This window comes from Schistocerca nitens, chromosome 5 (genome assembly GCF_023898315.1).
Source record: "Schistocerca nitens isolate TAMUIC-IGC-003100 chromosome 5, iqSchNite1.1, whole genome shotgun sequence".
Lineage (NCBI taxonomy): Eukaryota > Metazoa > Arthropoda > Insecta > Orthoptera > Acrididae > Schistocerca > Schistocerca nitens.
In genome coordinates, this window is record NC_064618.1 from 793,008,248 (window position 1) to 793,022,393 (window position 14,146).

The window sequence follows — 14,146 nt, forward strand, 5'->3', positions numbered from 1 at the left end:
GTACATAAAGGAGGAAAAATTCATTTCACAGCTATGACGACCCTAAGGTTTGCTGGTCCAAACCCTCACGCCTTTATTAATGATCATTCCTAGATCCTTCTGCTATGTTACACATATACACTCTGAGAAATTTATTAACTCGTTTTTATAAATGTTTCAACCTGTCCTTATTTCCCTTTCTTAGTTCCCTTAATTTTCCCGTCGACTACGGATTTGCCAGCAGTCATTCTTTGATTCTATTTTTTTTCATATAGGTGAGAATCATTCCTGTTGAAGCATTCATAAAGTATGTAGAGAGGAATTGTTTTTAAGTGTTTTCCTGGGCAGAGAGGAATTAACACATTTTCTATATTCTTCTCGAACTTTAAAAGAGAACAACAGACTGCACCTTCATTCTTCTTTTTTTCTGCTACTGTATTATTCCTGAAATTTTCTTTAAAATCTTATGGTAGAGCATATGACGTGCATCAACAATCTTCATCCTTTCCGTGTTTTGCTGTGATAAGTTTCAGGTACTTTTTTAAATTGTTACTTTCAATCTTCTGTCTATTTCCATGTGTTGCCACTTTGCTATAGCACTCGGAAATTATCCAACAAGACCTTTTCACGTACTGTATTTCAGTCAGTGGAGTGATTAAAGTTGTGTCTCTTTGTGGTGGGAAATCTGTTAGCATTTGGGTCCAGCCACGGATACAAAGGCTCTAATTTCAGTGGAGAATCACAGACATCCAGTGAAATTAATTTCCTTACCGCTGCGACGTTACGTAAGATCAGGTGCTGCTGCTTTAGTTAAGGAACTGGTGTCCGGACTGGCAAGTCGCGGCCGCTTCTTGTTACGTAACTCGAGTGGGAGGGAGTGAGAGGGACGCCGAGACCCGCCCGATCCTTGCCAACTGTCAGTGGCGCGGCGGGCGGCTTCCAGTACTTCCGTCACCGGAAGACGCTTCCTGGGCTGCACGTCACGTGAGTAAAGTGCTAGTACTACGAGTAGCATTGGGTACTACTAGTAAATAAATGCCCCTTGAATGAGCTTTTGTTGACGTCAGTTTGTGATGTAAACTAACAGATTCACGAAGAAGACAACTTACCGGTCCACTTCAACACACGGAGGTATCAGTGTGTGTTACAAATTCGAGATCTATGTATTTATATTGTATTCGGATAACGACATGCTACTCACGTGTCTAATAAAGCCGCCTGAACCTACGCTGGCATTAACCGCCATCTGCTGTTAAACGCGTACACTAGGCGCCTCCATCTGTTTTCACAAAACGCCACGGGCGCCGCTGCAGTCACGTGTTCTTGTCCACACAGCTGTCTAAGCGCCGCAATTGTCGAATACAAATTACTTGTACATTCGACATGTTTATGTAGCGCATGCGGTGCAGGAAACAGAGATAGGGCGCATTCAGCATCTGTGAACACATGCGCATTCGCGTTCTCTTAAGCAGTAAGTATAAAAACTGTCATGTCAGTTAGCTGAATGAAATGTATTTGGTTCCGATCTTCGAAACTATGACAGTACCGGTACCGTTAGTCGAAGTGATTGTGCTAGTGTAGAAATCTGTGGACTGTTTACAAATAATGCCTATTGTCAGTGGGGAAAGATGATTTCAGTTCGCGACAACCAGAACTCTGAAACTAGATGTGCGGTATGATAACGTTACAGTAATCTTTGCGACGTGAAGAAAAATACCAGTTAGTTTGAACTGTTTCAGACAAAAATACTTTATACAGCCTTATTCAGTATACATACTTGCATGCTGCATCTTGTAAGAATGTATTTAAACGTCTCTTTCATTCTGCTCCTCTTGTTTGTGTCGGGTGCAGCTGTGGATCCTGTGACTTTGTCGTTTATGTAATAGTTTACGTAATTAAAGGACTAGGATGGTATTTTGTTAACTGATTAAGTAAATAACTGGTGATTGGTAGCTTAACGAATTTTGTGTTGTTAATCAAAAAGTTGCTATTTCCCGAATTGGAAAACATTGATTTTTCGGAATTATCTATGACCTTATACAGATATTAAGCCTTTGATATTACGCTACGTTGAATAGATGGAGCTTTACATCATGTGCCATAGCTTAAATAATAGCGAACGTCAGTTTTTTTCTCGGATGTTGTCTGTGAATCAACTGCCCAATTTCGTCTGCATGATGAAGGGAAATAATCAGAACTTTCGTGATATTTTTAATGGAAGCGATTTGTTTATGGAAAAGGGTGTCAAGAGGTAGAGGAAGAGGACGAGGTTGTATGAGAAGAAACATTTAAAACTCTCATCCACGCCAATTAATGTTTTCGAAACTTTTTTGTTACACTGTCTAAATTACAAGAGTTTGAAAAATCCGAAGCGATCAGGTGTAGAAAATCATTTGATTACAACTATACCGATACCCGGCAAACCACTCTGAAGTGCACGCCTGAGGGTAATTCCCATAGTACTCCAAAATTTCAGAGACTTGGAATGTTTAGAAAACTTTTGAACGAGTAAAGACACGTTCATATTTGTGAATAGAGAATTAGCGAATGTTTTTCCTCCAGCCATTGACTGTGTATGAGTGCCTTTGGCATTAAAAGAGGGAGTGGGTTTATCAGTATACACGTTAGTCAGTTATGCAGAAAGTACGTTTGTTGCCAAACAGATCAATTTTTGTAATTAAGCGGACATATAAACATTGATAGTCTCTTTCTTCTTTTCTTTTAAATAAAGAAAATGAATAGCTTCGTGCTCAGTACTATTTCGTTTCCTTGACTCCACATAAAGCCACTTCGTCCAAATCAATCAACATATTTAAACACAAGTAGCAACTTGACAAAATTACTCCTTTTTAAGAAGGTTGTTTAGAAAACAAAAAATAGCACTGCTGTTATGCCTAATTGATATTTCGTTTTTTTACTCGGTTATTAATAACAAATAAGAAAAACACCTGTTATAACCGAGACCAAACAAACACCGAAATATATCAGTTATTCAGAACTAATATACCAATCGGTTTTAACCGGTCGGTTTTTCCCATCCCTACTGGTGAGTTGCGAATGGAAGTGAGTTCTTCAGAGTGCTCCCAACAAGAAGCCGAATTTTCATTCTTTTTTGTGCGTGAGCCTTGTGCATGAGTTTGGTCATTGGTGACAGTGATTTATTTTGAGTGCCGACCAAGCAGATCCATTCTAACAACGCAACAATCTCCCCTTCATACTCAATTTCAATATAATTAACCAATCGTGGCAGCTTTAATGCTGGAGGTCAGAAACAGCCGACTTTCGAATCCCCACTCTGTCCTACTTCGAGTTTAAGCCAATCAGGCCTTTTCCACATACACACAAAGGATTTCTATTTTCCCACTCCAGAATTTATTAATATTATCGTATGGTACCTGCTCATACTGTTTCTTAGCAGAGTAAACAGCAATTCAATTAGCATGGCGACAGCCTGACGGCTGTGAGTGCCATGGTTTTAAGCACAAAGGAAACGCATGGTCTCTCCTCTCACTCCACTTCAGAGATCTTATCTTTGCGCCGTCCTGGGCCTAGCGTTACCAGAGTGTGGGCTTCCTGCAGGGCGCAGGACATCACGATACTGCACGCACCGTCGTCGTTACCTCGCGACGTGTCTCCTGGAGCCAGTGGACGCACCACGTTAAAAACAGTACACAATAGCTTCCCGCCATTTAGAAGGCAAACACGGACGGCACCTTTCCAGCGCAGCTAAACCCGCACGCAATTTACCAAATTCCTCCTTATTCTAGCTCGCTTTCCCATGTTCTGCCGGCCTCCACTCAACATGTAGTCAGCATGATTCCCAACTACACAACTGAAGAAGCCTACAGAATGAGAAATTGGTAGGGAAATTTAGTTGCTACATACGGCAATCACTGATGTTAACTTTAACCATACCCGTACTCTCGTTTGTCGCTGGGAATTAATTAGATTGGCTGCGTTTATCAATTAATTGAGTTTTTTTAGTACGTAGAAGTTTCGACATGAACCTTCGCATCACAACTTGCATCCAGTAACTCGATCGAGTTGAATGTTGGGTTGTTCTTATGGAAAGGACACAGCTGATTTCCTTCCGCATCGTCCTGTCCGAGCGGGTGCTGCGGTCTCCAACGAGTCAACGGAAAGCTAAATGCTGATTTTCCATCCTTCTTTTTCCGTTTCCGAAAGATGATAGACAGAAAAGGTAAGTGTGTCAGTATACATTTCCAGTCACTCTTTATATTCCACTTTGCCGGTACACATCACGATATCTCTGCGGTGTTTTTAGAGAAATCATGTCGCGGCATCGGATCTCTTGTCCGTCGTTATCTCATTTCCACCACCAGAAACTACCTTGATTTTCGCAGTGGTGTACACACTTATCTCAGAAAGTATTCTAACCAGTAAAACAAGACACTGAAACCCATCCATAACTGACGTACTCTCCTGAGTTCTCTCTCTCTCTTTCTTTCTCTCTCTCTCTCTGTCTCTCTCTCTCCACCCCGTGTCCCTCCCTCCCGCCCTCTTCCCCCATAGGTTTACACATTTGTAACCAAAGAAAATAGTTATTAAAATCCATGGAGAAGAAATAAAAACTTTGAGGTTCGCCGATAACATTGTAATTCTGTCAGAGACAGCAAAGGACCTGGAAGAGCAGTTGAACGGAATGGACAGTGTCTTGTAAGGAGGATATAAGATGAACATCAACAAAAGCAAAACGAGGATAATGCAATGTAGTCGAGTTAACTCGGGTGATGCTGAGGGAATTAGATTAGGAAATGAGACACTTAAAGTAGTAAAGGAGTTTTCCTATTTGGGGAGCAAAATAACTGATGATGGTCGAAGTAGAGAGGATATAAAATGTAGACTGGCTAGGGCAAGGAAAGCGTTTCTGAAGAAGAGAAATTTGTTAACATCGAGTATAGGTTTAAGTGACAGGAAGTCGTTTCTGAAAGTATTTGTATGGAGTGTAGCCATGTACGGAAGTGAAACGTGGATGATAAAAAGTTTAGACAAAAAGAGAATAGAAGCTTTCGAAATGTGGTGCTACAGAAGAATGCTGAAGATTAAATGGGTAGATCACATAACTAATGAGGAGGTACTGAACAGAATTGGGCAGAAGAGGAATTAGTGGCACAACTTGACTAGAAGCAGGGATCGGTTGGTAGGACATGTTCTGAGGCATCAACCGATCACAAATTCATAATTGGAGGGCAGCGTGTAGGGTAAAAATCATAGAGGGAGACCAAGAGATGAATACACTAAGCAGATTCAGAAGGAAGTAGGTTGCAGTAGGTACTGGGGGATGAAGAAGCTTGCACAGGATAGAGTAGCATGGAGAGCTGCATCAAACCAGTCTCGGGACTGAAGACCACAACAACAACAACTACCCTCTAAAATGTAAAACGTCACAGTTCGGCTGTTATTAACACAATTCACGAATAATACAAGTTTCTCCTGTTGGTACAGCTACACTAAATTAGTGACGGTGCTCTGGAGCACCCATGACGAAGTAGACTCGCTAAGGACGCACACAAGTAAACAAATTTCGAATTTATAGAGTATCCTCCACTTGCTCCAATCTGTTGAAACAAAATTTGCAACAAATTTGGGGAGGAGCGGTGTTGAAATCCACAAGTGGGAATCCAGTTTTAGATACGAAATCGAATTTTCTCTTGACAACATTCAGTATTCTCGGTTTACATGTTGCGTCAAATGTTGGTGTAACTTCTTTTGGGAATAAATGCACTTAATGCAATTATTGTAGTGGCCGCTATTATGAAAGAAAGCTGCTGCCCCTCCTCCCAGTTGTGCTAACGGGTATCTACGTGTTTACCAACCCAGTTCGTTCCATGTAAACACAGTCCGCACCTTGTTGACAACTTGGGTCCATGTCGTCGTGTGGTCTGCTTCAAATGGTTCAAATGGCTCCGAGCACTAAGGGACTTAACATCTGAGGTCATCAGTCCCCTAGAACTTAGTACTACTTAAACCTAAGTAACCTAAGGACATCACACACATCCATGCCCGAGGCAGGATTCGAACCTGCAACCGTAGCGGTCGCACGGTTCCAACCTGAAGCGCCTAGAACCGCTCGGCCACCACGGCCGGCGGTCTGCGTCATACTAGAACTTTACCATCAGCTCTACCAACTGATAACGGGACTCATCTGAACAGGCCACTATTTACTAGTCGTCTAGGGTCCAACCAATATGGTTTCGAGCCCAAGACAGGCGCTGCAGGCGATGTCGTACTGTTTACAAGGGAACTCACGTCGGTCGTCTGCTGCCATAGCCTGTTAACGCCAAATTTCGCCGCACTGTCCTATCGGATAGGTTCATCGTACGTCCCACATTAATTTCTGCGCTTATTTCACTCAGTGTTGCTTATCTGTTAGCACTGACACATCTACGCCAACGCCTCTGCCTTCGGTCGTTAAGTGAAGGCCATTGGCCACTGCATTATCCGTGGTGAGAGGAAATGCCTAAAATTTGGGATTCACGGTTGGTGTTCTAGGCACACTCTTCACACTGTGGACCTCGTAATATCTCATTCCCTAACGATTGTTAATTTCCATCGTGCGGCCATAATAACATCAGAAATCTTTTCACATGAATCACCTCAGTGCAAATGACAGTTCCGCCAATGCACTGCCCTTTTACACCTTGTGTACGCGATGCTACCGCCATCTTTGTATGTGCATATCACTATTCCAGTGTATATCGTGGGAACTTCTGCCTGTATCTCGGACTTCGGTGTGTGGCGTTCCGGTTTTAACTGGACGAGCTATGGAAACAAATCTGGGAAAGTCATTGCTTCATGTAGCGCTTGAGACTGGTATGCTAGAAGCATGTGTCCGCAGGGCTGTTTCTTACCAACAGTAGTGCGTCGACTAACCAGCTACTGTTACTCGACGCCAGTAAGTTCTGCAACTGGCAACTGAAGTACAGGCGTTGGACAAAAACGTGGAAACACCGCGAGAAATATATGCTTGAACATGAATACAGATGATAGCCAAGCCTACAGGATGTGCTGTTTTATTTGACCACGAATGGCACCTGTGAAATGTCCTCAACACATTGCAAGTGTCAGTGTGCTCACAACAGTGTTCTGTGTAGTAAGTGCATTATGTCGGAGCTAAGTGATTTGAAACGTGGGCAAATTGTTGTCGCTCGTATGGTGGGTGCTTCGGTAACCAAAGTAGCCATACAAGGAGAGTGGAAAAACATCATGCGCTGAGTCGTAACGCGGACGAAAGTGTGTGCTGAGTGATCGTGACCGACGATCGTGAAAGAGATTGTGACGAAAAATAAGAGGACGACAGCTGCGGAAGTCACTGCAGAACTGAAGGTCGAACTTGCGAACCCTGTCAGCGCCGAAACAACTCGAAGAGAAAAACTTTCTAAAGCCAAGATCGCATAAATATTTCTTTTTTTTTTACAGTGACCGCTTTCGACTTTGCTGCCAAAGACCTGAAGATGGCAGCAAAGTCCGTCGAAACCAATTATTGTAATTAAAGAAATATTTATGCGGTCTTGGCTTTGGAAAGCTTTTGCCAAGTAAAACAGATCGCTCTTTGTCATTTCTCAACATGAGAAAAATCAATCAACACGAAGGCAGTTCCATAATCAGGGAGCTGCAGCAAGAACTGGAATTCTGAAATCACTCGTCAGTGACGCAAATGCCCGTAATATGAAAACTGATAACGGAGCCATAAAATATGGACTATGGAGCAATGGAAGACTGTCATTTCGAGGCATCAATCATGTTTAAAATTGTTTCCAACTTAAGGCCGACTGTACATCCAAAAAGTGAAAATGGCAAATGTGAGGTGATGACTTTGGCAGCCATATCGTTGTATTCAGTGGCCCTATGGTTACTCTGCAAGCTCCCATTACTGACAAGGATTATGTGACCATTGTGGCTGATCAAGTCGACACCGTGGTATAATGTTTTTTTTCCCCATTGGTGTGTTTCACGACGACAGGTCCCTTGTTCACACATCTCGCATCGTTCAGGCCTGGTTTTGTGACCACGAGGATGAGCTGTCGTGTACAAGGTGTATTCAAGTTCTAAGGCCTCCGATTTTTTTTCTAATTAACTACTAACCCGAAATCGATGAAACTGGCGTTACTTCTCGACGTAACCGCCCTGCAGACGTACACATTTTTCACAACGCTGACGCCATGATTCCATGGCAGCGGCGAAGGCTTCTTTAGGAGTCTGTTTTGATCACTGAAAAATCGCTGAGGCAATAGCAGCACGGCTGCTGAATGTGTGGCCACGGAGAGTGTCTTTCATTGTTGGAAAAAGCAAAAAGTCACTAGGAGCCAGGTCAGGTGAGTAGGGAGCATGAGGAATCACTTCAAAGTTGTTATCACGAAGAAACTGTTGCGTAACGTTAGCTCGATGTGCGGGTGCGTTGTCTTGGTGAAACAGCACACGCGCAGCCCTTCCCGGACGTTTTTGTTGCAGTGCAGGAAGGAATTTGTTCTTCAAAACATTTTCGTAGGATGCACCTGTTACCGTAGCGCCCTTTGGAACGCAGTGGGTAAGGATTACGCCCTCGCTGTCCCAGAACATGGACACCATCATTTTCTCAGCACTGGCAGTTACCCGAAATTTTTTTGTTGGCGGTGAATCTGTGTGCTTCCATTGATCTGACTGGTGCTTTGTTTCTGGATTGAAAAATGGCATCCACGTCTCATCCATTGTCACAACCGACGAAAAGAAAGTCCCATTCATGCTGTCGTTGCGCGTCAACATTGCTTGGCAACATGCCACACGGGCAGCCATGTGGTCGTCCGTCAGCATTCGTGGCACCCACCTGGATGACACTTTTCGCATTTCCAGGTCGTCATGCAGGATTGTGTGCACAGAACCCACAGAAATACCAACTCTGGAGGCGATCTGTTCAACAGTCATTCGGCGATCCCCCAAAACAATTCTCTCCACTTTCTCGATCATGTCGTCAGACCGGCTTGTGCGAGCCCGAGGTTGTTTCGGTTTGTTGTCACATGATGTTCTGCCTTCATTAAACTGTCGCACCCACGAACGCACTTTCGACACATCCATAACTCCATCACCACATGTCTCCTTCAACTGTCGATGAATTTCAATTGATTTCACACCACGCAAATTCAGAAAACGAATGATTGCACGCTGTTCAAGCAAGGAAAACGTCGCCATTTTAAGTATTTAAAACAGTTCTCATTCTCGCCGCTGGCGGTAAAATTCCATCTGCCGTACGGTGCTGCCATCTCTGGGACGTATTGACAATGAACGCGGCCTCATTTTAAAACAATGCGCATGTTTCTATCTCTTTCCAGTCCGGAGAAAAAAATCGGAGGCCTTAGAACTTGAATGCACCTCGTATTACCTGGCCACCACAGTCGCCAGATTTCAATATTACTGAGCTTTTACGGTCTGATTTGGAAGAATACTGTCTGATCGCTAATCACTTTCGGCATCTTTAACTGAACTTGCTACTATTTTGCATGAAGAATGATATAAGACTCTCTTCAAACCCATACAGTACCTGTATTATCCATTCCGAGACGTGTGGAAGCTATTTTGAATGCCAACGGTTTTCCAACGCCTTGTTATGCATGGTAATGTGTTTTTAGTGTTTCCGTAATTTTTGTCGATCCCTCTTATGTGCATAATCGAGAGATGCTCCTTTTTGTGATAAAGCTTGGCTGCATTTCTTGGGGTATGTGAACTTACAGATCTATCGACTTTGGAGTTCTGAAAATGTTCATCTGATACATCAGAAGCCGCTGCGAGATGATGAATCAGGAATGTGGTGGACAATTAGTTAAGGGAACGTCGGGATGGTTCTATTGAAAAAAGAAAAAAAGAAACACCGCAGTATATCTCCTACCAAATTCTTGTTGAAACTTAGTTTTTACTCCATTTGTAATGACAAGATCATATATTGGACCTTAAAAGTTTACTCTTGTTTCCTTCTGCTCTAGTTGAGTTTTTGTCTCCATAGAAGTTTTTACTTTAATCAGTGTTCACAACCGCCGGCCGCGGTGGTCTAGCGGTTCTGGCGCTGCAGTCCGGAACCGCGGGACTGCTACGGTCGCAGGTTCGAATCCTGCCTCGGGCATGGGTGTGTGTGATGTCCTTAGGTTAGTTAGGATTAAGTAGTTCTAAGTTCTAGGGGACTTATGACCTAAGATGTTGAGTCCCATAGTGCTCAGAGCCATTTTTGAGTGTTCACAACCCCTCCGGTAACCGCATGGATATTATGACGAATTCAGACGGACTAGTTCAGCGATCGTGTTCCAGAAAATCTAGTCATAATTGGGAACTGCTCACAGCCTTTCGTAAAGCCTTACTCCTGATTATTGGGTTATATCCCGTTCTGTTAGGTCTACAACTATGCTTCCGCCGTTTCGCAATAGACGCCAGTAGCGGCAAGTGGGGTTCGGGTAGTTGCTCATCATAGGTGTAATACATTAAGCTTAGGCATCTGTAAACATAATGCCATAAAGATATCCGTAGATTTGTGACTGCATCATAAGGTTATTCTCGATTGAGTACGTCAACTTACGTACCCATTTCTAACCATTTGCGGGAAGTTTTAATTTTCTGGTTCAACATGAAGAAATCTGCGGTTGTGGCTCTTAAAATACTGGGTAAGACCAGTGGTGAGGGAACTGTTAGTGGAAAAACGTGCAGAGAATGTTTTCAACGCCTTAAGAACGTTGATTTTGGCGTCGAAGACCGGCATGGCAGGGGAAGACAGAACGTTTTCGTAGCTACTGAAACAGACGAAGACAGTCACAGGACATCATTCGAAAGTAATTGATGCGTTCGAACTCAGCACTGAAACACAAACGGCCACAATACAGCGATAGACACGAAAGGTAATTTTGCAGCAGGTCAGTGCTCGACCCCATGTTGCAAAACCCGTCAAAATATACATGGAAACGTTGAAATGAGAAGTCCTAAGCCTCTCGCCGTATTCTCCACACGTTGCTCTCTCTGACTACAACCTTTTTCGATCAGTGGCGTACAGTCTGACTGACCAGCACTTCCGACCATATGAACAAGTGCAAAAATTGAATCGATTCATGGATCCCGAGAAAAGACGCCCAGTTCTTCCGCCACGGGATTCGTATGCTATCCGAAAGATGGGAGAATGTAGTGGCCAGCGATGGGCAATACTATGAATCATAATTTTTTTGTTAGTTTTTCACAATAAAGCCCAGAACTTTGAGAAAATACGGCGGAAGAAAAGTTTTAGACCTAGTACAAATTAGGAAATAAGCAGCAAACTGGAAATAATCATCGCTCAAGAGCTCAACAATAAGCAAGAATTGCTGACAAGGAGGTGCGGGACGTATGGGATGCAAAACAGAAACCGAAAGTGGTGCGCATCAACTCCTACCGAACGTTGTGGACAGCGGCAGAAAAAAAACGCTGCAACAATCCTGCTGTGTGATACATTCCCGTAGTCCAGTGTAGTTCCATAAATTTAACAAGGTTTCTCACGGCAGGTACTAATAAGATGATGCTGAAACATTAGAGCATATGATGTTTCAGTGCAGCTATCATGGCATAAGTGCTGAAACAAAGATAGATATCATCATCGTCCTCATCACCACAATCGGTGTTCTGCCCAAAGGCTGGTTTTCACACGGTGTTCTTGCATGCTCTCTTCTCTTCTCTCATCCTCTTCAGATCCGCCTCTCTAGAGGCAAACCCCTGCCTTTCTTCTCTAAGGTGAAGTGACTTGCTAGGCGACCTAACAAATGAACATTCGAACCGAGAGCTCAAAAAAACATTTGCGTTCTCATCCATCTTCGGAAAGTAAGAATTAAATGCTGCAGGAGCGTAGATAGATCTTCCATCCAGAACCGACAGTTGTGACCAGAATGCAACATCAGACACTGACACAGACTGACGCGTCATAACTTCAAAAATGGCTCTGAGCACTATGCGTCTTAACTTCTGAGGTCATCAGTCGCCTAGAACTTAGAACTAATTAAAACTAACTAACCTAAGGACATCACACACATCCATGACCGAGGCAGGATTCGAACCTGCGACCGTAGCGGTCGCTCGGCTCCAGACTATAGCGCCTAGAACCACACGGCTACTCCGGCCGGCGCGTCATAACTGTCGGAGGACAATAACTGGCATAGTTGTTTTCATTGACTGTATATTTTCAATCTACGTGGAATATTAAGTTCTTTGTTAGTGTAAGGTGGAAATTAATGAATGGTCAGTTCCACTGGAAGATAATACGTATGTAGCATCAAGAATATATTTTCACTCTACAATGGAATGTGCGCTGATCTGAAACTTCCTGGCAGATTAAAACTGTGTGACGGTCCGGGACTCGACCTTGGGACCTTTGGCTTTCGCAGGCAACTGCTTTACGTACTGAATCACCCAAGCACGACTCACGACCCACCCTTGAAGCTCTACGTCAGTTGGTACTCCTTCTTCCACCTTCCAAAATATAAAGATTCTCCAACGTACTTTGTGGGACTAGAGCTCCTAGCCTTGGCCTAGGCAAAGTTCCCAGGTTCGAGTCTCAGTTAAGAATATAATTGTAATTACCAGGAATGTTAAGCATGTGGCGTATTTTCCCAAGGAACAAATGAATTGAGACGTACACTACAAGGGGGAAAAAAAGCACCCGGAAGACATGGTCATATCGTGCTATACCCAGATTCGGATGTGACAAGTTTGCTGATATTCGATTGCATGAGCACGCCAGGGAAGGCACACCCGTTCGCAGGTCCCAGTCGACCACGTCTGACCATCATAACGGAAGGTCGCCGTATTGTGCACCAAGCGCGTCGTAACCCCCATGGAGATTTGTGCCTGTCGTCCGGGAACAAGTAATGGACTCCGTGCAACATTCTGTGTCATCCGGCATCATTGGTCGGAGAGTAGCAGCTTCCCACGTCTATGCTGCCGTTAACGCCACAACACTAACGGCCGCGTTCGGAGTGGCGCTGTGACCGAGAACTATGGACTGCTGATGAATGGTGTCGCATCGTCGACACGTATGGCACATGTGTGATTCTCTCGGACGTCAACTACTTTCCAGTGCCAGTATATATAATACCAACCAGCATTTACTACAATTGTGGAGCAGATTGCCACAGGAGACGATACAAGAATTTCATGAAACCCTTCCCAACCGAATTAGTTAATACGTCCAGTCCAGAGGAGGTGATAAGTAAGCTGATACTGCCAAGGTCTTTGCATATTTGACACGATTTTATGATTTCTGAAATAACGTCACATACCCTCTTAATCCGTGAAGTTTCATTTCCTTTCCTCTTCCCCTTCTGGGTGCTTCTCTGGTCAGGTAACGCATTTAGTTTTAATCTAAATGTGAGGTTCACTTTAGCATTAGTTCTGATAATAAAAATAATTTTAATATTAGTCATGATGATGGTCGAAGTAGAGAGGATATAAAATGTAGACTGGCAATGGCAAGGAAAGCGTTTCTGAAGAAGAGAAATTTGTTAACTTCGAGTATAGATTTAAGTGTCAGGAAGTCGTTTCTGAAAGTATTTGTATGGAGTGTAGCCATGTATGGAAGTGAAACATGGACGATAAATAGTTTGGACAAGAATAGAATAGAAGCTTTTGAAATGTGGTGCTACAGAAGAATGCTGAAGATTAGATGGGTAGATCACATAACTAATGAGGAGGTATTGAATAGAATTGGGGAGAAGAGGAGTTTGTGGCACAACTTGACTAGAAGAAGGGATCGGTTGTTAGGACATGTTCTGAGGCATCAAGGGACCATCAATTTAGTATTGGAGGGCAGCATGGAGAGTAAAAATAGTAGAGGGAGACCAAGAGATGAATACACTATGCATATTCAGAAAGATGTAGGCTGCAGTGCGTACTGGGAAATGAAGAATCTTTCACAGGATAGAATAGCATGGAGAGCTGCATCAAACCAGTCTCAGGACTGAAGATCACAACAACAACAACAATAAGCTGTAAAGTAATACAAATGAGTAAATCTTAATACTAATTTAACAACAGCAACGAAGAAAAGAAAATCGGTTGTGATTTTACTGAAAATCACAGCCTTCTGTATTTGTTGCGTGCACCTACAAAGACCGGTCACCAAAAGAGACAGAGGTATGAAATATATTCAGTATTTCGAGTAAATCTCTCATGT

General features: G+C 43.3%; 1 protein-coding gene across 2 annotated transcripts in view; it reads left to right on the forward strand.

Annotated features, from left to right (window-relative positions):
- The first annotated feature begins 892 nt into the window (after nucleotides 1-892).
- The window catches only part of LOC126260818 (H(+)/Cl(-) exchange transporter 4), a 485,631-nt gene continuing 472,377 nt past the window's right edge, over nucleotides 893-14,146 (forward strand). The window contains exon 1 of one of the 2 annotated variants that reach the window (XM_049958193.1): nucleotides 893-963. The gene's annotated coding sequence lies outside the window, so the exon portion shown is untranslated. The remainder of the gene's footprint in view (nucleotides 964-14,146) is intronic. The other variant, XM_049958194.1, reaches the window with a different exon arrangement.